This window comes from Eurypyga helias, unplaced genomic scaffold (assembly GCF_000690775.1).
Source record: "Eurypyga helias isolate BGI_N326 unplaced genomic scaffold, ASM69077v1 scaffold261, whole genome shotgun sequence".
NCBI classification, from domain to species: Eukaryota; Metazoa; Chordata; class Aves; order Eurypygiformes; family Eurypygidae; genus Eurypyga; species Eurypyga helias.
Genome location: NW_010229942.1, coordinates 73,133 through 97,519, shown reverse-complemented (window position 1 = coordinate 97,519; position 24,387 = coordinate 73,133). Strand labels below are relative to the sequence as shown.

The 24,387-nt window shown below is 36.0% G+C and overlaps 1 protein-coding gene across 1 annotated transcript in view; it reads left to right on the top strand.

Annotated features, from left to right (window-relative positions):
• Nucleotides 1–3,275: 3,275 nt before the first annotated feature.
• The window catches only part of LOC104516261 (triadin-like), a gene marked incomplete at its 3' end in the record, with an annotated part of 92,045 nt that continues 70,933 nt past the window's right edge, over nucleotides 3,276–24,387 (top strand). The window contains exons 1-3 of the mRNA XM_010160542.1: nucleotides 3,276–3,410; nucleotides 5,273–5,299; nucleotides 20,003–20,053. The remainder of the gene's footprint in view (nucleotides 3,411–5,272; nucleotides 5,300–20,002; nucleotides 20,054–24,387) is intronic.

Sequence of the window (24,387 nt, the reverse complement as noted above, 5' to 3'; positions counted from 1 at the left end):
ATTATTATATAATATATAACATACACTAGCAAGAGAAGTATATTGTGAGCTTATTTTTAAAATAATTTGTGTTCTAAGGTCTGCCAAGAGATTAAAAGTCAGGCAGAGAACAGATTATCCAGTCTGAATGCTTTAAATTCAAGACTATTCTAAGAGAAATCATCATACTGTACACTTGCTGGACATATATAAATTAAAATTAAAAATGGCATCAAAATATCAAGCTCAAACTTTGTTATGAAAATCTGCATTCTCTCAGCTTCACTCTTGAAGCAAGAGTATGCAATTCCTCTAGAAATACTTATCATTCTTTGCATGTGTGTGAAGAAAATGACATCTTTCTCTGCATTTGTTACCCCCTGAATTGCTTTATTTCCTTTATTTCTTGTGTGTTTTGTTCTACGAGGGAAAGAACCTGCTATTGTCACAATTGCGGGGAGAGCTAAGAGCCTGGATTTGATCAGTAGTAATTTTCACTTCAGCGTTACATATTGCGGTGTTCTTAAGCATTTTAGGACACATCATTACTGTTAGCATTACTATCTGAAAATGTAGGAAATACAACAAATGTTAAACAGAAGGTCTATGCACCATGTGACAGCCTTCCAGGCCTGTGTCACTTGCATCAGATCGCAAGTGGATCTCACAGTATCTGTTTGTATACAAAATTTAATTTTGCAAATACTGTTGAAGTATCCTCTACATAGCCCCAGACTCATTTTTCTAAGCTTGTTATGATAAAAGGGATTTGCAACTTGGCCCTGTTAGTGTAGGCATGACTGGAGAATTTCACCTCTGGACACTTACAATTTCTAATCCCTTTATACAGTTTCTGTGAAGAGGTTATGAATTAAAGACCAGGATATGACATTGAGGGTTCTGATTCATCAGCCAAGTTGGCTTGCCTTGGGGTGGTTGGAATAATTTCCTCTGCTCTTGATCTTACTCTTCTCTGAGCATTTCTCTTGCCTGCCCAGGGGGACAGCTGTGCTACCTGTGAAACAGTTCTTGAACTGCCAGTTAACAGACCAGTATATTAAAACAAATTGACACCAGTTTTTGTTTAGTTTACAGCTGTAGTCCCTGTGGCTGTAAAAGCCTGTGGCTGTAAAAGCAACTGAGCCATCCCTAAGTAACCAGTGGGTAAAGAGGAGGTAGAAATCAAAGCAGCTGTCCAAAGTCCTTACTTGTGAATCAAACCCTCAGTTATGCTAAGACCCCTCTGGCCATGTTCATATTATTAGTCCAGTTGGACTCCTTAGCACCTCTAGATCAGAATAAAGTGCAAATGACATCCGGGGTCAGGTTGCAGATTTACATTTTAATAGCCTAAATATAGGTATTTGTTCTCCTAGTAAACACTCAAGAAGAGCATTTATAGCAAATCAGTTGAAAAAATAAAATCTCTATATCTCAGTGCATGAGGCCAATGCAAATAAATAATGCCTTATGATAAGCTATTAAATATTCCCTGTTATACTACTCAATCTTCCTGAATACATTTCACAGAATAGAACACTGCATATTTCTTTGTAATCATGTCATTTCATCATGAAACACGATTAAGTTATTTGATGTGCCTGATTGTGCAGTAGCATATATCTATATAACACAACTTTCAAAAAAACACTAGCCAAAATATTTCTCAGATCTACATAATGAATAAGTAGATGCAAAATAATAGAAAAACAGCCTAGTCTTTTCTGTTTCAGATTAAGTAATTAGAAATAATAAGAATTATTTAGTGATACATTTATATTTCAAATAAAGTTACTTGTATACTTAATTACAGCACTTTTAGAAAATAATTGCTCATCCTGCTGCCATCAAAGAAGTTGCTTCAAGCCTGCACTTTGCCTGTCTTTGTAACCTGCAAGTCCATGTAGGACTACTTCTGATTACTGCTAAGGTTTACCTTGTCAGCCAGAGCACTGCAACCAGAAGTAGTTCTGAAGAGACTTCTGCTTAACTTCTTACTAAAATACAGAAAGATAGTGGTAAACAGAGATACAGTTCTGATCTTGATACTGTTAAATTCAGTATAAGTATTTTCTATTGAATCTCCTAGGAACAATACTAGACCAACAACTCAATATCTGTGATCTACCTTCAGTTGTTTTCTTTTGTGGTAAAACATCACACAGATAGAGCAATCATTCAGTCTGCCATTTCCAGTACACTGGACAGGAACATAGACCAAATGAGAGCTGTCCCTCTTCCTAAGCAGTGTTTGGTACAGCTTTTGAGAAAATAAAATTTTGCTGGACAGAAATGTACGAAGAAATACTCTGTCAGAGGTGGGAAAATTCCTCTGCAATATTAGGGTAAGGAGAAATCTGGTGAAATCACAATGGGAAAAGCCTTTAAGGATATATTTGCATTACTCACTGATGGTTGCTCTCCCTGGGTGTGGATCCAGTGGGGAGTAAGGGCCTCACTTCCGTTAGTGGTCCCAGGAAGGTGAAGCACATTAAACTACACAGCTCCCTTGACTGGCCACTTATCTGCATATAAGAGGAATAAGACCAAAACCAGTTAAGTATGCAGATGTGCACAAGTGTATGTGAAAGAAACCACAGAAAAATTGTAAAAGAAGATCCAGATAAACAGGAGTATGTGTCTGAAAATAGCTGTCTCTGTGTCACAATTTGGATTTGCATTTTCCTCCATTCTAGACTCAGGTTTATTTTGACCAAAGCGTACAGAGCTTTCTTCTTCCCATCCTTTACGCGTAGTCCATGGCGATGATATGACCTCTCTTTGAGGTTAAGGTGGGGCTTAGCAATTTCCTCAACCAGGGTTGGGTAAAGAGGGGGAATCAAGGGGAGATGTGATGTGAGGAGTGGGACATGGATGTCAGTAAACCCTAAACAGGCATCAAGAGGCAGAGGACAAGAGCCAGAGGAGAAAACTGGGCTCAAAGGAAGAGATTATATAATAGGATAAATATTAGGTAGAATCAAATCTAAATTTATGCTTTGCCCAACCAAGCCTCAGAAGAAGAGCCAGAACTAGTAGCACAGTATCAGACCAAATTATCCACTGTGTCCTTAATCATTCTGCAAACAGCAAGTACATTAGGACACAGTTTATAACAGTCTTGCACAGGCAGGAGAACTGTACTCTTGAATAATAAAAATTAGCATTCACAATATTTGTTTCTGTTAAAAGAAGTAGTATAATTAGTGCTGTGTAAAATGAAGATTAACTTTAATCACTGAAGGAGTATAATTTTTTTTTCCAACTTCTTTTGTTTTAAACTCTGCACTCAGGAAGATCTGTTAACAAGCTCAGCACAGAACCACTGAGAATCATTCATGAGGCATTGGAAGAATCCAGTGATTGGTTTTATGGCTTTATTTCTTTTTTGTCTGACATCGTATGGAGTGATGATGATGACAATGATGAAGGTATTTGTAACGTAAAGACTTCTGTAACTGCTCTAACTGCTGGTTTACATGCATTATGTTGTCTTACTCAGCTTTTAACCTCACAGACAAGAAGGTCAAACAAAATGAAAAGTGAATGTTGTTGCTAATACAGCATCTATTGGCTATTCCAATCAGTAAATTGTTCTCTTTGTTAGCTTTCATCTCATGTTTAATGTACCATTACAGAAAAACTGTCAGAATTAAATATTACCATTAGTAGATCTTGAAGTAAAGAGCATGAATTTATACAAGACTTGAAAGCCACAACGAAACTATGCATCAGGATATTGCTTCAGAGAATGGCAATAGCTATTTTATTTTAATCAACAAACCCCAGTAAATATACAAGACAGACTAAGAAACTGAAAAATTTTTTGTTTGATATATTGATGGCAGCAAAATATCTTGAAAAAATAATTTAGTAAAAAAAAAAAAGAAAAGAAAAGTAGCATTTTGGCTGAACTAAGGATATTTTGGATGACATATCACAAATAATTCAGTTTACTAAATATTATGGTTCTGCTATTACTGTAGCATTTCTCATTTGATATCATCTGATAAATGAAAGTAAATTGCTAACATTTCAAGTTTGAAAATAACTATCCTTCTGTTTTAAAAAAGTAGTTCCCTGGTATGAGCAAAGCAGTAGTGGATCATCATGTCACATTGTATTGGTCATTTTGACAAGTGATGAGTGTAGGAGTGACATCTTCATTTCACGGTAGTTTATTTTATATTCTATTTCACTGTACCAGAATATAATTAAAAAGCAACATGTACTGAAACTGACTTCTATCCATTTGTTCATAAACTTGATATATTATCAAATTTCTACCTTTTAAGTGTGTGCATGAGCATTTATATTAGCACCATATATGAATACTAATGGAAAGGCTGCTACAAGTGAGTCAGTGCACTGGGCACCCTACTATGAGACTACTTACAACCAGCATGAAGCAAATCTCTCATATCACTGAGAAACAGAAAAGGTGAATATGGAAAGCTTGCTATAATTTGAACAGTATTCATTTGTATAATTTCATAGCTCCCAAAGCACTTGCAAGCTTTTAAATACTCAAATAGGTAAGTGTTAATGCAAGTAGGAAAGGTCATAAAATACCTGACATACAAAAATTCAAGATCTGAATGCTCATTAAGTGTATGGAAACCTTGGTCCTACCAGCCTTTGGCTCAAGTGTAATTTCATACCAGGAGTGTGAAAAGGCACTAGGCAACTTATTGCACTGCATCATAAAAAGTAAGTGCATGTGAACTCCCTGCCTACTGTGCCCTGTGGTCAGGGCAGCTGAGGCTACACACTTGCCACAGTCATTCAGGCTAACTCCATTGAATTACACGTCCTACACAGAGGTGGAATAACACACTGCAGCAACGAAGTGCTCACAGTTCCACTGAAAAGGAGCATTTTTTGCTGTGGATTTCACTGGAAGCATTGCTAGATTTACAATCTTGCTAACCTGCACATGCATTTTCTCATGTGGAGCTAAAATGTAACTGCTGGGCCTTTCCTTAAAACATGGAAACATGCATAAAATCAAGTAAATTGTAAATTGTAGTCAGAAGTTAACATTTAGAATCACAAACACAGGTTTGGGTGTTTCCTTGGTTACTAGTGCACACTGAATTTATCTACGCTAGACCCAGGAAAATCTCTGTGGTAAGAGACATACATTATGAAAATCCAGAATCTCAGAATAGAGTGTTTGCTATTTAGCATATAAAGAATAGAATGATTTTTAAAAATAAAATAAGCCAACATGAGAATAATTTTTTTTAAGTTTTATCTCTTCTCTGATTTTTTTTCTTTTTTCTTGGTTTAGGTGAAGTGGAGCCTTCCTTGAAAAAAGGTTAGTCAGTTGTTTTACTACAGAGGACAGATATTTTGCAATCATTTTAAGAATTAACCTGTATATCTGTGATATAGATAAACTCATTAGTTACATGTCAGTCTAACCTTGTGAGTTGTGCTTTAACAAATTAATTAAATAAGAAACTCGAGTAATAATACTTGCTGCACTGTTTGCTGCTCTGTGAAAATTCTTGACTTTCATTATTATCCAGAAAATCTGAAAATGTTCATAAAAACTGATTTGAACTACAGAAATATTATCTGTACCCTTGCTCTGCATGTGGGGCTCCTATTAATGCCAATAAGTTAAAAGTGTATGTCTAGATAGAAATAATATTTAGAAATAATAATATAGAAAGAATATTTTGTGAGAAATAACAGTGAAGTGTTGTAAAAGCATTTTACCTTGTGCCAACGCAGACTCTAAAATAAGGACACCTTCTGAATCTTCAGAAAAAAAAATTACTGAGTTATCATTGAATTTATAAAGCAAAAAAGTGAAGCAAGTAGGATTGATAATATAGATCTTTTCAGACATTAAATATGTTATGCTGAAACATAAAACTTAAGTTCAGCTTCTATTAAATCAAAATGAAAATGTATTAGAAGACTTGAGATATTAGTGATAGGATGTAAAGCTTTTCAAAACTAAGTTGATTTTTTTTTTTCTCCAAATTGAGCACAGCTTGATAATAACAAGATGTGTAACTGGGCCTATGTGATCCGAATTTGATATCCATCAAATTCGCAGTAGGTAAATGCCTGTATTGAAGAATCTATCACCCCAGTTAGGGCTGAGATTACAATTCAGTTTTCTCTGAAGTTAATTGGAACTGCATCAGGCTTCTAGTTAATGACACATTTTGTCAGTCTCAATAGGGCATCCAAGCAATTAATAGGCTTGAATACCAGGACCATTCATCTTTCTATGGATGAAGAAAACTTACAGACAGTGTAGGAAAATATTCCATCTTGTTATTCCATCTGTAAGAATCACAAAAGGTTCAGCATTGCCCTGTCTCTTCTCCCAAAATGAGAAATGCATTGTTAATTTTACAGTAGGTGAAGAGTTGGAGGCTTTAGTGCATGGCTGGCAGATATGCTGGGTACATGGGTGGAGTTGTCTGCTCACCATGGGCCAGTGTAGCTGACCAGACAGGGAGTACTGTGGAGATACTGCACCTCTGGGAAGGCTTAATCCATAAAAACATTATGGACGATACCATGCACAGATTTGCAATACCTGTGTCTTTGGAAATCAGTGACATACTCCTGCCTTACGCTTTTGCATTGGGACACTTGGCTGTCAGTGGGAGTGGTGAAATGATTGTTCAGACCTGAAAGTCCTCCATCCAAGGAGCTGAGTGTCTAACTGACAGTTTGAAATGTTGAAATGTTACCTCAGTATTGAAAGCTAACAACCCTGACCTGGAGATAAATGCCTCAGAAAGCCTTCTGTCTTTCATGTAAAGGAAATGGACAATGAGCTGGTGATTCCTGTGGAGCTGGTATCTTACAGGACAAATCAGCCACACAGATATGAAAAGGCCCAAATTCAAACATGTGTCATTTTCCTGGGCAGTAAAACACATTTTGAGTGAGCTTTTCCACTTCCTGCCTGTGTGCTCAAGATCTTTCCCTCCATCTTTCAGAGGATGCCAAGTCCCATCCTTGTCTCCTTGCATAAAGCTGTTTCTTGATTAGGGCTAATGAAAAAAGTGGTCTAAGGCCCTTTCTGGGTTTAGCTATATGCTTTCACATAGCAACACCCTCAAATAACTTATCAAGTCCAGATGACCGGAGTTCTCCATTTCATCCTGGCAGCTAGGATCTGGTCTTGATTACACTTGATGTTGTCACCTCTTTTTCTGGGCTACAGTAATACAACATATGTGGCCTGAAGCCACCAGTCCCTTAGAACAGCCAGTGCAGGGTATTGCACACATCTGCTCAGCGACAGGCATCTGTGAGCTCCTCAGAGCTGTTACTGTCTCTCTTTGTAGACTTAAACATGTGTAAACATCAAGGAGCTGAATTGCCAGGGTCTAAGCCTATACAGAAGTTTTCTGAGAGCTCTGTGATAAAATCTATTGAACTGCTTTTCTGCTTAGGCATCGTGAAATTCACTGTTCACTGTGCTCATGAGCGTAGAAGGCAAAGCCCCTGGAGGCGAGACAAGGGCTCAAACATGCCCGTGCAGGTAGCACTGTCACCAACATCACACCTGTTTCCCCGAGCACAAGGTGCAGACCTTTTTGAGCAGCTTTTCCTAGCTTGTGTGTGCTGTCATGCCCATGGTCCATAAATAAGAATTCCAGAACGAAAGCTTTCAAGACCAGACATTGCATCTGCGATTATTTTCTATGTGACTGCTCTTAGGGCTGGACCCAAAGGAGGACCAGCTATACAAATTAATTTAGGAGACTTTTTGGTATCAAAATGTTAGTAGTTAGATCCAAAAAATTTTCTCTGTTTTAATATAAAAAATGATTTCTGCATCAAAGTCCCATCAACTCAGTGCAGCATAGGTATCTATAGCTTTGTGAATGATCTTTAGGTGGCTCTTATGCTTGTGGCATTTGAACATCCTAAACAAAAACATGATCCAGTGAGTTGTGCAGTACACTACTGCTGTCTGCTGAAGACTAACAGTTCGATTTTTGCACATATGTACAAGGAAACCTCTCTCAAATTTCACTCTGGAAATGTACATTATGGTTGCTGTGTCTGATTTTTAAGTATTTGTATTGAATCTAATCCACAGTTATTGTGGTACTCATGAATAGACTGAGTTTTTTTGAAAAATCTCCATAAATATTTTTGGTGTATGGACAAGCCTTCACTCTTTTGCTGTGTTGACTAGCAGATTTTATGAATGCTAAAATGTTAGCACAAAAGTTACTTTATAATGGAATAGAGTAATGGAAAAAATATATATATATTTCTGGTACCACAGTACAATTACATATTGGAAAAAATTAAAGGGGATTGGTAAGGACACTGCATAGTGTTGAAGGAATTAAAAAAAAAGTAACGATAATTGCAAACCCAATGAAAGCAAAGATCACATTCCCAGAGATGTAAATTGAAAGCAAAGATAATAAAAGTGCAAGTAATGACAATGGCCTTGTACATGTAACAGGACTAATATCAGTTTCAGAATCCTTTAGAATGGATGAAATGCCTCTCAAGTGACTTTTTTGTTGCAATTATTTTTGCCAGTCTAAGTCTTATTACTAATATTAAATATTACTCTATATAACTCTTTAATAATTGGAAAAGAATGAACGTTTACTATTGTCCAGAAAAAAAAAAAAAAGAAAGATTCCTCAGTGGAAGTAGTGAAAGATTATTCTGTAGAGGACTTTGCAATCTTAAACAATGCATATTCTCAACATGCTAAAACTATAGAGCATTTTCACAAAAGATACTGAGAAACAGTTTCTCACAGGCTTATTATGTTTTTGGATTCATTTCTTTCTAGAACAATAGTCATGATTGATAATCTTGTTAATTTTTGCAGGATTAGTTTAACCCTTAGAGAAAAATTGAATTATTTGACAGCTGTATATTTTCTCATATTTTAGTCCTTTTTTACTAGAAATTATTGTTAAAGAAAAAGACACATGCCTATGTATTATTTTTTGGTGGACATTACTGGCATCAGTTGTGAGCTTGGAAAAGAGCTGAGAAACCTGGTGCACAAATTGGAAATAATGATCTGCAAAATGTAAAATAGTGCAGACACTTCAGCATTCTCATCTATGGCTGAAAAGGTCATTATTAAACTATTAACGGAACTTCATTCCAGTTTACATATGGGTAACCAAAAATTTAAAATCTGAACATGGATTCCTCATTTAGCTAGACAGGGTACACCTGACATGCTGTGCACACGTAGTGGTGGGTTTAGCATGTTAAACAAGCATCTTCTGCTTCAAAAGAGCTGATGCATTCTGTCTGGGAAACATGAATCTGGCATTTGGTCTTAGGAGTAAGCTGTTGGAAACCTTTGAAAAAGATTCTAAGGTCAGAATTATTGGGTTTTTCCTTTGAAGCTTAGGAAATTCTTTCTGTAAGATAACCTTCCTTGATTTTATTTTGTGTCTCAGATTAAATGCTCTCTGTCTTTGTCTTTATCTTGCACTCTTTCACACACACGCGCGTGTAAGTCACTATGTAAGTACTTTTCATTTCAATGAATACAATGAACTTACAAAGCAGAGTAAGAAATTAAGCACTGTCATGACACTGTTTACAATTCCTGTATTACCACATATGTTCATATTGGCATAAGATTATTCTACACTAACAATCAAAAGAAACTTGATTTCCTTGAGCTAGAAATGGATCTCTAAATTTATGTGAGTTATCCCGTGTATGAGACAGAAAGATGCATACAACTGTTACATGAAAAGATCCTATTCTACTTCCTTGGATATAAACTTCTTTTTATTTAGAAAAATGCAGTTAAAAACCAGATTAAAAAAAGAAGCCACAAACAAGAGGAATTTCTGTTAAAGTTTCCAAGACATTCTGTTGATTACCAAGCAACTTTTCAGCAAAGCACCTTATCCTTCTGTCTTCCATTCAAATGAGGATATTTTTGCCTGAGTATTAGGCTGGTTATTAATACACTGAAGACATAGATGTCAGGCCAGTCTTAAAAGATATTGCAGCTTCTGAGGGTACTGTTCGTTACGCTGACTTACCTTCAGTAGCTCTGTCCAAGGTACAGTTACCTCAGACCTGACTCCAGACACTTACTTACTCCCATTGACCCAGTCTCCTCCCCAAGGTTAAGACAATCAGAATTTATTTAGTACAAATTATTGGTTTGCTCAGATCTGAGTATTAATCTGCTCTAACAACAACAAACAAAATGCTCCCAAAAGGAAATGTTCCCAGTCAAGATAATTTTCTACATATCCTTTTAAGAGTGATCAAGCAAACACCTATGACAGCATTGCCTGGGAAACAGGAGAGGAAGGAACAACCTGTTTAGAGAACACTGGTAAAGGATTTGCTGATTTGGATATGAAAATGGTTTTGATATTATGGCTTGTATAAACCTAAAAAGAACTGTTTTGAGTGTTCAGGAAGGGTAGGGAAAAACACACTGACAAATATTTAAGGCTTTTGTCCTGAAATTTATAAATTCTGTCAGATTGCTTCTATCTATTAAGTACATAAGAAAGGTTATTGGACCAAAAGTCAGCTCACACAATAGATGAGACAGGGTCCTTATTTCTGCCCAACAGCGATCAGTACAAATGCCTCAGGAATGATATATGAACTGTGAAAAATATAATGATGATTTCCCCAAACAGTTCTCCATACTCCAGTTATTTGCCTCAGTCAAGGACTAACCAGAGCCATGATGTCACTGAACTCAAAAGGGACACAATTCTTGTGTGACTGTAGTCTACCTGCTGCTGTGAACCCAAGGCTACAGACAGTATGTACATTATCATTAGGGAGAAAAACAACCATGGCAGTAAGTGGATGGAATCAATTAGGTTTCATAACAAGATTTTGAAGAAGATACTTTTCTTTCTCAAATTCCCACATGGTTTGTTAAATAGCAATTAGTTCCACCCATCTTTTTAACTCATTACCATCAAGCAACAACATTTTCCCACACTAGAAACATATTGGGCAGGATTCAGGTGAAAAACAAAGCTGACCAATGCCATTTTAGATACCACAGGGTATCTCAGATGTAGCATGGGACTGGCAGAAATTACACAGGACCTATGGGAGAAGTCCATGCTTATAGGGTAACTGACAACTAGCAGAGTAGCTTGGGATGTTTAAAATGTCACCAGGTATGTATTAAGATTCTTACTTTTTAAATTCTTTACAAAAAGGGTTTTCTAACTTTTACAATATCTATAAGTTATATATAAATAATCACTTTTTATAACTATAGTTTATATCAGAAGAATATCTGGAAAAAATCCCATTGCTAGCTAACATAGCAACTAGCAATTTCTGGGCAGTGTACTGACATTAGTACATCACCTTGTTTCATTTAGAAGTGCTTTTGTTATACAGTAATAAATATGGAAAAAATAAAGAAAATAAGTGGGCTTTCTGGAGGTAATATTCATGGTCAGAAAACAGTTTTCAACCAAAAAAATTGGAAACGCACTACACAAAAATTATTCAAAATACCATAGATGCAACCTGTAAATTGAGTTGCTGGTGAGGTTGTTATATGTGTGTCTTAGAAATTAATTATGCAGTTCCATTCATCCCTAAACTGTATATCTATTTGTACTGGTAAATCCTTCTGAATTCAGTTTCTTTTATGTTGCCATATGGTAATGTTCACTTTTCTGTGTATGAGTTGCTATTATAGATCTCTCTAAAAGGCTTTCGCTGCCTCCCTAGGCTACACTTTACTACAAAGCATTTTGCGTATCTTTGTGTAAAGCACACTCTGTGTTAAAAGATGAAAATCATTGATTGATTCAATTCTCAGATGTTAAACTGCTTTTCCAGACATGTGGTTTCTTGCATTTTGCATTTTTGTGGCATCCCTTTATTTTATTAATGTTCTTTTAACAATCTCATCTTGTTTTACTTACTCTGATCAATACAGTAATAGCATACCCACTATAAAGTAGCATTTTATATGCAAAGAAAATATTTTCCATATTATCCAGATGAAACAAAACTATATACCACTAGGGAACAAGGATGTGCAATTATAGTTCTTTTGCCTATTGAAGAATAGCAAATGGGTTTCAACTTCTGTTGAAACATTTTAATCCAAAATTGTCCGCTATGTTTTAAAAGATAGAGAGAGAACTTTGAGCCACAAGGCTAGTAGGAATCCTGGGCAGAAGTGTAGCAGCACAGTGGTTTGCAGCTGTTTAAACTATCCTCTTAAATCAAGGAGAATGTTAAGCCAAGCTATCCATGTTATCTTCATGGAAATATTCATTTGTGCCCTAGCAATGGAGCATTGGGGAAGTTCTCACTCTAAGAGAAGAGAGGAGTGTTAGAGAGGATATATAGCAAGTGGATCCCCATGCTCATGACCCACAAAAGTTGTATCTCTCTTCTGAATGCCAGACCCCTAAAAAAAGTCAGTTGGATCTAGAATTGATTGAATTTATAGGAATATATATTTGCAGACTAATATATTAAGGTAGGATCTGCAGAGTTGATATTTATTAAAAATAAGCAGAGGAACTCCGGTTAGTCTTGTGACTCCTTTTTTTAATTTTTTTCTCCTTTCACAGAAAAAACCCATTGAATAGATTCATATGGCAAAAGATTTCTCTGATGTTAATCAAGATTAGAGATTTTATGTATTACTGTGTATATAATTTTGCTCTACTTAGAGGTCTACAGATCTGTCTGCATTTTTTCTGTATAAAATCACATTCAATTAAATGCAGACTTTGATTAAATTGGTTATGAAAAACGCAATTTAATACTGGTCCAATAAAGTCTTTGCAGGCTGGAAACCATAAAGAGAAATATGTCAAGAAAATTTTACTTTCCACAGAAGGAAAAGCCTGGTTTTGATCACATGGCTTTATCTCTGATTCATTTGAGTTAGAGGTTTTTGTGGTTAGTTTTTGTTTTGTTTTAATCAAAGTGTAATTAGCATCCCTTTTACATTTCAGAACTAAAGGTACATAACTGCATCCTAGGAATGAAAAAAAAAAAATTCTTAACATTATTTATATAATTGGAATAAAAATTACCTTTATGCTAAAAAAATGAAGATCTTTTAATATGTTCCACTTTTAATTCTTTCAAAACCCAGTAATTAAAATTCCTCCACATGAAATAGTCTGCATATGGTCTTCCTGAAGGATGCCAGTGCTGCTTACAGGATAATTGGTAAAGGATAATTGTAAGTATCCTCCTCCCCTTAAAAAACTTTATATTAAGTTATTACTTTTCTGCTGTAAATGGAAACCTTAACAGAGGGAAAAGAAAACCCAAACCAAAAATCTGTTAGGATTTAGAAATAAAATAAAATTAAATAAAATAAAATAATAAATGGTTTTGCATTGTGTCAAGTTCCATTTGCCTTGGTAAGCAGAGGATTTCAAGCTGGAATTAGCCACAACCATTTCCTCTTTCCTTTTTTTTCTTTTTGTTTTGGATGTAGGGCATAATACAACTTTTTGATTTATCTTAAAGAAAAAGAAAATTATGAGAGCTATGTAACAGCTCCCATGTTTACAGCTAATACTCCAGCCTTGGGAACCTCTATCAAATTTTCCTTCTCATCTTTCCTTTTCAGAAAAATGAAATATTTTCCTGTTTTCTAAAAGACAATTTTTTATTGAGTTTGTAAATTAATTTTTTAAGCAACCCTGGTGGATACACAAAAATGTCCAAATGTATAAAAACAAAGGAGAAAGGTCAACAACACATATCATTGCTTTTGTGATAAAACTGTTTTAATAAGTACATAGTATTATAATGATACACTTCTACTCACCATTAATTGTTAAAGGTATTTTATTCTATAGCAAAAGGAAGGCTATTTCCGACATAGCAATATGGAAAAATATGTACATATTTAATTGTCTTTAATGAGAAAAGGAGTGGAACACATTGAATTTAGAAAGTCAGAAATTATCAAAGAATGATCTATAATAAAATCTTTACATGAGCTGGGTTGTTTTGCTGTTATGAAAATAACACATGCACTGTTCTGAAAATGCCTTCCTCACAATGCATCTCCTTTGCTGTATGGTCTTGTGAAGTAAGATAAAACACTACCCTGGAATCAAAGAACTCCTCAGCATGATGAAGATGTCAGCAGGTCATCTATAGTGAATTTCTATTATACACCAGTAAAACTTCAGTGGTGTGTAAACAATTGAGTAACAGTTGAAATGGAATTTAATCTATTTATTTCTGTCCAGTTCTGGCTTTAGAAAGAAGGCTTAACACATATCTGGAAGGCCACGTTAAATCCCTGTATTCTTGGGGGAACATAAAGCCTACTTGTTTGCTGCATGCTATTCAAGATAAGTAAATTGCCCAGAAATATTTGAGTGTCATGTTCTCCGTATCTCTGATAGCTGTTTAGTGATGCCAAACAAAGTATCAAGAGGAGGGAATAAAGGCAACTGAGGTGAAGTAGCTGAGCTTTTCTGAATAGGTTTAGGACCCATCAACGTCACTTCACAGCAGTGTTTACAGTTTAGAACAACATGTTGTTTTGGGTAAATATACACCAGAGCAGAGGGTTTGCATCAAGAAGAATGAGAAATGTCTTCCGTGACCTCTGTCAAAAATAGTCTTATACAGCAAATGAAAGAGATGCTGTATAATTCTGCAAAATATGAAAGGAAAAATGAAAAAAAAAAAAAGAAACCTTCATTCTCACTCTAAGTTGAAGTTGTGATTTCTGAAGTGATGGATAAACAGTTTTAAAACCACATATAAGGGGTACTGTGGACTGGTATGTCGCGCAGCAGATGAGTACACAAATCATTCAGCATTTTCATCGATAAGAGGCAATTCATAGAATCATAGAATCCTATAATCTTTTAGGTTAGAAAAGACCTTTGAGATCATCAAGTCCAATCACTAAACTACCACTGCCAAGTTCACCACTAAACCAGGTCCCTGAGCACCACATCTACTTGTCTCTTAAATACCTCCAGGGATGGTGACTCCACCACCTCTCTGGACAGCCTGTTCCAATGTCTGACAATGTATTTCAGTGAAGAAATTTTTCGTATTACCCAATCTAAACCTTCCCTGGTGCAATTTGAGGCCATTTCCACTTGTCCTATCATTTGTTACTTGTGAGACTACACCCACGTCTCTGCAACTTCCTTTCAGCTGGTTGTAGTGAGTGATAAGGTCTCCCATCAACCTCCCTTTCTGCAGGCTAAACAACCCCAGTTCCCTCAGCTGCTCCTCATAGGACTTGTTCTTATCTCCTGTTGCATTTTCAAGGAAGTTCTTACACTAACACTACACTAACACATGCCTTCAGGAACAACCTGAAGTTGCTATAAATCCTCAGAACAAGGCAAGATCTAAAGAAACACTGGGGATAAGCCTGTGCCACTAGCAAGCTAGTAGGGAAGTCACCTAAATTAGTCATATGTCACTCAGACTTTTCAACACTGAATGTTGGTACTTAAAGCCTTCTGTTATACTGTTTTTTTGTTCCTGGATATAGGAATTATACACCAATTTAATTCCCCAATTAAATATTTCCTGTTCTTTTTTTTCTCCCCCATGGTTTTATCCTGTTGCAAAATTTGGGTTTTTTTGTCTAGAGTACAGCATCATGATATATTATTACTTAGTTGAAAGTTGCTGTAATGCACAACTTCCTTTATTCTCCTCCTAGCCCCACAAGGATAACTGTCACACTCACCAGCTGGTACTACCTAGATTAAAAATAGACATCCATTGCACAGTTGCAAAATTCTCCCGAGGATACCAACAGCAAGAGAGTTGGCTACAGTTTTTCATACAGACAGCATCTAGAAATACATTAGAAATTACAACCCTCTCATCTTCTAATTCTCTTAACACTACTCACTCTTGCCTTGCCCTCAGTATCTATTTCTACCAACTCTTCAGGATAATCAGCTGCCTGCTACCAATTAGTCTTCATAAACTAGCAAGGATATAGCCCCATTAAATTGCTGGCAATAGCTGTAAAGGTTTTAACTGCTCAAAAGCAAATTATTAACCTCTGGTTCACCAGGAATTTGTATAGGACTCATTTTCTGTTTCACACTTAGATGTTTGTAAGAGAAAGAATGTCAAAACTCTGAGGGTGTCTATCACTGTGTTACCAGTAAGAGATTGTGAAAAAGACAACCAACTGGTAAAATTCACCTAGAAAGAGCAATGTATTCTCATTTCAAGTAAAGTTCTATCTGTTCAATTATATCTTTAAAACAATAGATACATTAAACCTACCTCTCATCCTTAACGCAATATTCAAGTGGAAACAGGATGGTTTTAATCATGTGGGGATAATATTGAATGTCAGAGATCAGAGTTAAGTTTCCAAATTTTTTGCTGGCTTTCTGGGTTGAGTAAAGCTTTCTTGTGTTTCAGATGAGGACCATAATCCCTTTTTTTCTCATTTTGCCTGTCATATCATCAACATTCTTTACTTGGTTTGTTGTTTTTTTTAAGGTATATTTCATTCATAAGGCAGAAACTTAGCAGAGGTTTAGGACCTGTTTTAGCAATGTCAGATTGCTACTCACCACTTCATCTCCTAATGAAGCAAGATGCAGGGCTGTGCTTTCCCCCTAAGATAAGAAATGCTGCCCTCTTAAAGTTTGAACTCCCGCCATACAGAGATGGGGTATTTTATAGTGTTATAACTCCCTGCTGTAGGTCAAGCAATTCATGTGGGCTGAGGCCCATAGGTGCTACTATAATACAAGACAATTAAAATAGCTAAGAATAATGCTATATATTTTACTATGTTAAAAAGGAGATAATGAAAAATCAAAATCAGAAACACAAGAGCAGACGAAGAAGGGAACTCTGTTTCAGGAGGCAGGAGAATCTCCTCGTGCCCTACCATTAGAGGCTGTGCTCTTCATTTGCACTCTTATGAACCTGCCCAGTGCTGCACCACCTGCTCACACAGGTTCAGGGACTGTAATTTTCTTCTCTCTCTCTCACACTGATCTTCCTGAACCTGGGGCTTTGTAGTGCACAGCCAGTGCCTGGCTGTCCTTAGACACTGAGAACTGGTGTTGAGGAAAATTAGCTGTGTGAGGTGTGGAGGAAGCTAGTGTCCAAACTGGATGGTTAGCAGGAATTTTCAGTAAAGCTGCCTGTGATAATGATCCTCAGCTGATTGTGAGGGCCTGCTTTGGGTTAACAGTACAGAGATATATCAGCCTGCTAACAATATAGCTGAATGTATCTTCTTTCAGCATCTTGAAATGATCAGTGAGGAGGATGCCGGATTCTCTTCTTGGAGTTATTTAAAATAATCATCCTGCATGTTCTGTACATCTGCACAAGACCCAAGGTCTAGAGAAGCCAGTATCAAGTAGTATCCATATTTAAGGAAATAAAGTACTTACTCATTCAAACCCCATGAAACACAAGGGGAAATATAATTTTTCATGTCTGCTTGATAACTGAAGAAAACAATGAAATACAGCTTTTTAAATACATACTCCCTCACAATAATTTAATAAACCATGCCGTCAGTCTCATAAAAGAATTGGGATGGTTGCCGTGGTGACACACATTATCCTTGTTGCTGCTTGATTCTGTCATTTTTCTAAACAAAAATTCATAATATTTAGGATTTATTAACAGTGTGTCACACAGATAGAGATAAATTACATGCTTTAAACTGCCCATGTAAGTCTTCTATGATATTATACCTGCTTTGTCAACTCAGCAATAAGATATGATGTGATTACTAGAAAATTAGAGCTATTTGTTATAAAAGATGAAGCAGAGAGTATCAAAACTCTCAGAACAGGAAAAAAAACCCCCTCCAATAACCTAATGTGTTTCCTTATTTTAAGTATCTTTGCATTATCAGAGTCACTATTTTCTGTCTTGTAAATTGATCAAGATCACTATATATTGTGACTAGGTTTATTTGTGCTGGGAAAATTTAGTCTGTAATGTATCAGAATTGATGTGTTCCAGGCTGCAGCTTTTTATGATGGTTCAAACTATAATGGGGAGCCTGTGAAGTGATCTTAATGATGTCACACTTTGCAATGTATAAAAATATATATGCATACTTCTGTATTATGAAGATGTATTTCAGTTCAAGGAATTTGTGTAGGGTTTTTTGTGATGTGTGTTATCCTAATTGTGGCAGCAAGTTTGATGAGATTCTCAGAGCAGCTGTCGAGAAAGTATCTTTTTCTGTATTTTACCAAAGTCTTTGTGTCAAGCAAGCTTCACTGCTGGTACAATGTGGGGCTGATTTAGATGGCCAGCTCTACAGTCATTGCTCCATACATAATTTGCAGTCAAACTAGCAATAAGAAATTCCCTAAAACCACCATAATTTAAAAAGCTTTTTTATGAAATAACAAAGGTTTATACTTTTCTTTTTTTAAGAAAAAAGCCTATTTTCTGTAGTGACATAATAGATAATGGGAAACCAGTGGAGCTGAGGCATCTTTGCTGAGGCAAGGAATATCTGTCTGTGTAGATGGCTCTGCCCAAAGAATGTGATTTATCATTTAGTGGACCATATTCAACTCTGTGTGTAGGATGATTTCTTGGGTTGGATGAGATATGTCTCCACTGTATGTTGCAATGCAGAGGAAGTGACTCAGCTTTCTTTAAATGCACTGTCAGGGTTTGGAGACAGTCTGAAGCAGCGGCATGGTAAACCGTGCAAATGCGCTCAGAATCAAGGACCAATCCTTGGATTTGTAGTTCATTTATTGTTCTATGAATCCCAAATGTTGTGATTAGGAAGAAATCATGTCATATTGATTTACTGTATTTCAGTTGAGGGTAGATTATTTTTCTTTCTGCAAATATATGAGGATTTTTTTCTATCAACTGAGAGAATCCAGCTGCTGTGTTTTCAATCTTTTCCCACCTGTTTTGCTTATAAAAGGATGCATAAACTAGTTTAGGTAGCATAAGTGGTAGGAATGGTGCAAGACGACAGTCCAGTCATCTTCAAGGACCAAATCTAACCCTGAAATTCAAGGAGGCATCTCCCATAGAATCTAGTGAGATTTGCATGTGCTTTTGTCGAAGATGAATTTGATCCGGTATTTTATGACAGTTTCCTTATACAAAAAATACAGCACAATTCTATAACCTGGCACCCTGTATAGTCTTAATGACTTATTGCACACCTATAATAAAATGCCTTTAAATTTCCTCCACTGTATGCAGTGCTATGCAAGCTTGATATAATTCTGGTTTTCTTTTTCTCAAATTCAACATTTCAAATATTCAAAATTGTCCTGGTTTTGGCATAATAAGAGCAGCAGGAAAAAATCAGTTACAGAGGTATGTAGCAGTAATTTAATATCAGTGTCACTGGTGAGGAATTTTATTTGAAAGAGATGGCACGACAAAGGTAGGTACTTTACCACATCCTCTTCTAACAAGGCAGTTCTCAGTGCTTTGGTATACAGCATGATTAAAATGAGTCATTCTCCGAGACAACGATCCCTAACCTGGGAACTTTTATCTCTGTAATTTGTAAGCAGCATTGAGTCTACCTTTTATTGTGTGTTGGAGCTACCAATTCAGCATGTGACCTTTAAAAAATTTAGAAAATGTAATAAAAAGAACATAATTTCTTTCCAGAGATAATTTGAAAAACATAAAATACTAATCCTACTCAACAACCCAAGATACACACAGAAAAATATTTAGTAAAAGCTTGTTTTTTCTGATTCATAACCAACACATGTTCCTATATAGCTGTTACAGATCAGCAAAATTTCTTCTTGACTTTAAAAGTAGCTGTATTGCTCAATCAATAATGGAATAATTATCAATGTCACTTAATGTTATGATTTTTTCTATGTATATAATCTATGCATATATATAAAATTGAATTTTATTGTACATAATTCTGAATATGCAGATGACAAAGCCATGGCTCTGTTACAATATTTGAAGCACCCTAGTTATCTTCTATTATGAGAATGCTTCTGGTACATTCCTGTGTGAAAATTATTTTAATATTTCTAACTCTACATTCCATTGTATTTAGAAATTCATAAACAGAAACCGGAGAGACATGAAAAAAGAACACCACTAAAGGGTAATTTTTTTCTTTTTTTGTCTGTTTACCTACATACATGTGTGTAATATACAGTATATCTGTTGACTATATATGTTAAAACTATTTTATTATAGAAGCATTCAAAGATCATTTGGCACAGACTGGAAATGATCAAAATTCATGTCTACCTTAGCATTAACAGTGTCATTTTATGTTTGTGTGGCTATATTGTAAATGCACAGTTATAATAAGATTCTCCTGCCCAAACTTATCCAGAAATCTTTTTTGTAGCAAAGGTGCAAGGAAGTAGAGTGCTGATGAACTTCCTCTGGTGCAAAAGACGTGAAGTGTGTTGGGCAAGGAAGAAACTGAATTCATAGGCCAGTGGGTGCCATCCAAGTTAGGAAGTTGTAGTTAACAGTGAGCCAGGTGTGTATCAGAGATAAGAAAAGCCTCCATTTTAAGAACCTACTCTTTTTTCAGGCTGTTTAATCTCCTCTAACTGGCACTTTGCAAAGTCCAAAGAGGAACTGGTTTGGACTGGTTTTCAGAGGTCATGTAAACTAAGAAGTTTCCTGGGATATGTGCAGATTTTTTCCCTAAGAAAGCCTGCTCTGTAAAGGTTAGGCCACATAAAATTTGATGAGCATTTCTCTGATGCACCAGTGTTGGTGCTTAGAAATGGCAGGAGAAAGCAAGGAGGAAGCTTATTAAAAATAATGTGTATGTACATACACACTCCCTCACAATTTCTGTATATATTCTTTATATGTTTTTTATACTGTTTTACACTTCTAGTGCTAGCTTTCCAGTTCTGTGATAATCAGGGTCATCTGGAGTCCCTAGAAATGCTTCCCAACCACTTAATAAATCATGATGTATGAAAATGAATTTTTTAGCGTATCAGTGGGCTAGCCAGGCAATAATGAACTCAGACCCATTAGCTAGGGATCCCAGTTAAGGTCTTTTCAAGCAGTGTTCTAAAACACAAATGCACTTGCAGCCTTGACCAAAATAGCCTTTTGTGTACCATTTCGTCTATACAGAAGTGCATTGCTGTACATAAAAGAGCATTAAAGTTGAGGAAATTATTACTAAGAGGTTATAAGATGCCAGAAAAAATGCATTCAGGTGTCATTAGTTAAGTCCCTTTATGCATATGTCTAACTTAGTCCTTAATTATACAATCACTTACTGAAACAAAGGATTTTTTTTTCTCATTTTTATTTTCATATTTCTCCCAAAAACGCATCTTGTACATAGGAGGAACAATTACAAGAAATCATTCTGTCTGGCCCCAAGCTAGAGCATGATAAAGGCATGAATCTTCAGGGAGTTTTACTGTTACCTTCTAAAGTACCTCCAGACAGCATGTGCCCATACAATCTTTAATTGTTTTTAAATAGGAAAAATCTAGAGGTGAAGTGAATGTTTATAATAGAAGCAAATACCTCAAACAAATTTCAGTCCTCCACCCAAAAATATGGGGATACTAGAGTTTTAAAAATAAATTTTAGTATATTTTTGAACAGTCAAACCCACTGAATCCAAGCCCCAAGATTTACAAGGGAATTCCATCCATAAGCCTAATTTTTAAAAGATTGTACCAAAATATGAGGAGTAGATATAATGTATGGAAATCCCTGGTGGAAGTGGCTGAAATTATAAGAACATTCTTAGAGTACTGAGAGCCAGGCAAACTTGTGGCCTAAAATTTGCTTTTAAATAAATAATTTCATAAACTACTAGTAATAAAGTCCCTTTCAATTATTGTACTTAGTCAAGTTAATCCTGAAAATAAGGAATACTCTCAGAAATTTTTCAACAAAACAATTGCTCATACTTAAGAGCACTGAAATTAATTTATTTCATGTTTATGTGTACACATAAGCAGAAATTCACTACAAAATAGAGTCATTGCTATTTAGTATTTGATGTATTAGTACTTTCACAAGGGCCAATGCGACCCTGGACTGTACTTGCAGGAGCACAGCCAGTCAGTGGAGGGAAGAGATTAATTATCCACTTGTACCCAGCTCTCATGAGACTGCATCTAGATACTGTGTCCAGTTCTGGGCCTCCCAGTTCAGAAAAGCCATCCATAAACTGGGGTGAGTCTAGTGTGGGGCCACTGTAATGGTCAGGGCTGGAGTAGTTGTCTGGAGGGGAGAGGCTGAGGGGCGGGGCTGTCTGATCCTCAGGCATCTGCCTTATGAGTCTCATTTTGTGACGGATTTTTCAAGATTCTGAGCCGCTACTGAAGGCTGTTTAAGAAGCAGGTGTTATAACTGATATTATTATCAGTGAATAAGAGGGAACCATGCAATACTTCAGCAACAAGGAAGAACTATAATAAAATATATGAAGATAAAAGTATCTATATAATTTCTGTCTAACGGAGGGTCCAATGATAATCTAAATGGACTGCTCATTTCTGATTTTTATGGAAAACTGATATTAACAGTAAAATTAATTGGCCTGCATTTCTGGGAAATATCTCTTCTTACAAGTGGCATTGAGAAGGAATGAGAAAAGGTTGATCTCGTGTGGCTTTTATCAAATACACTTCACCAATATACTGCTGTTGGAGTGAGGGATGAAAGAAGACAATGTGATAATGAAATGATATCTCTGACAGCCATACCTTAAACCACAGTGATTTTAGGACAGATGATTTTGTGCCTGTGAATTAGCATTAGCCTGTGGTTTGTTGTTTGTTGGTTTGGTTTTGGTTTTGGTTTTGTGTTGTTGTTTTTTTTTCCCAGAAAGTATCTCTGAATTCAGCCTTATTTGAGAAACAGATTCAGACCCTTCAAAACCACTTCATTTACTAAGCGTAACACATATCTGACCCTCCTGTCCCAATATACTTGTTAATAGGACTGTAATGATAAAGCAAATATTAAACATCACATAATAAAGCTGTATGTATTTTAGCATATGGACAAATTATGAGATTATAAAGACAAATATAATGTGCCCCCATACTTTAATTTTCTGTAGCTGGAAGACTAGATTTTTAAACAGCTAAATAGATAAATACAGCTGGACTATACAAATCCACAGTATACTAGAAATCAATACAAGTTGACAAAATTAGCAAGTTGAATGGTGTATTTATGTTTGACACAGGGCCTGTCTACCCTGATTTCTGGAGGCTACAGATGTACCTGAGTTAACGTTAAACTAGGTAACATGGTACAGATCACAGCATAGCTGCAGTGGCTCAGGTACAGCTGTCAAGTGTTTATTTAGCTCTAAGTGCTTGCAGGCAGACTAGGGTGAAGTCAGTGCTGTGGGCAGTTTGACTTCCACCAGTAGCTGTCAAACCTAAATCTCAGTTCAGATGGATGTAACACTGTCTGACCGCTGCAATTAAATCTAATTTTAAATTGTACAAAGATAGGCATTTAGGTTCACTGCTGAAGTGCGTAACCACCCAGCCTAGGGTTAGGCACTGCAGTGAGCAGCGTGTCTCATGCTGGTTGGGGAAGGTCTAGGCAAACTCAGAGGCAAATCTCTTTCCCCTTCACAGGTAATTGAAGTGGTTCGTAATGTGTGCAGGGGCTCCACTAATTTTTGGGGTTTCCTTTTTTTTTTTTTTTTTGAGTGTTCCTTCTAGAAGAATTAAGTTACAGCCATCTAAGATTACTTCTGAATAAAAGCATCTACACAGAGATTTAGTGCTTTCTGACTAATGCACTCTAACTTCATTGTATTAGTTCATTTATCTTAACTTTCCCAAGTGTTGCTCTGTAGACAAGCACTTAGCTGGAGCAAGCAATCTCTGCTTCATGCTTTCTGCACTCATCACCTGGTTTTATACTGAGAGCAGACTTAAGACTTACTCAGCTGGAAACTATTTTTACTTCCCTTAGTATGGAATTAGTGCCTCCTTATTACCATCTCTTCATTTTGCACTTGCTTTTTTTGGGGTGGGGAATGTCTCTGTCTCAGACACTTTACTGAAGAGAAACTAAATCACATCCCCTGTCACTATGTCTTCCACTTGATGCAAATCATATATATTATTAGATGAATGAAATTTGGAAAAATCTCTCAGATGTATGCTATGCTTCTTGGTTTTAATTTTATGTGAAGTATATAGCAATATTCTTATATAATAGGTTTAGAATACATTGTTAAATTACCTTAGAAGTTTCCATTATAAGCTCCTATTGTAGATTATTTATAAATTTACCACACTCCAGTCACTGAGGATGAAATTTTTTATGCTCATCTTTCTGCCTCAGGCTGAATTTTCATTCAAAGTCATATAAAAATGTTTTAGCAATTTCCTAAATCTAGGTTAGTGAAAATTAGGTTGGGGTGTTATATTTTTTCCAGTGCTAATAACAGTTCATTCTGAGCTT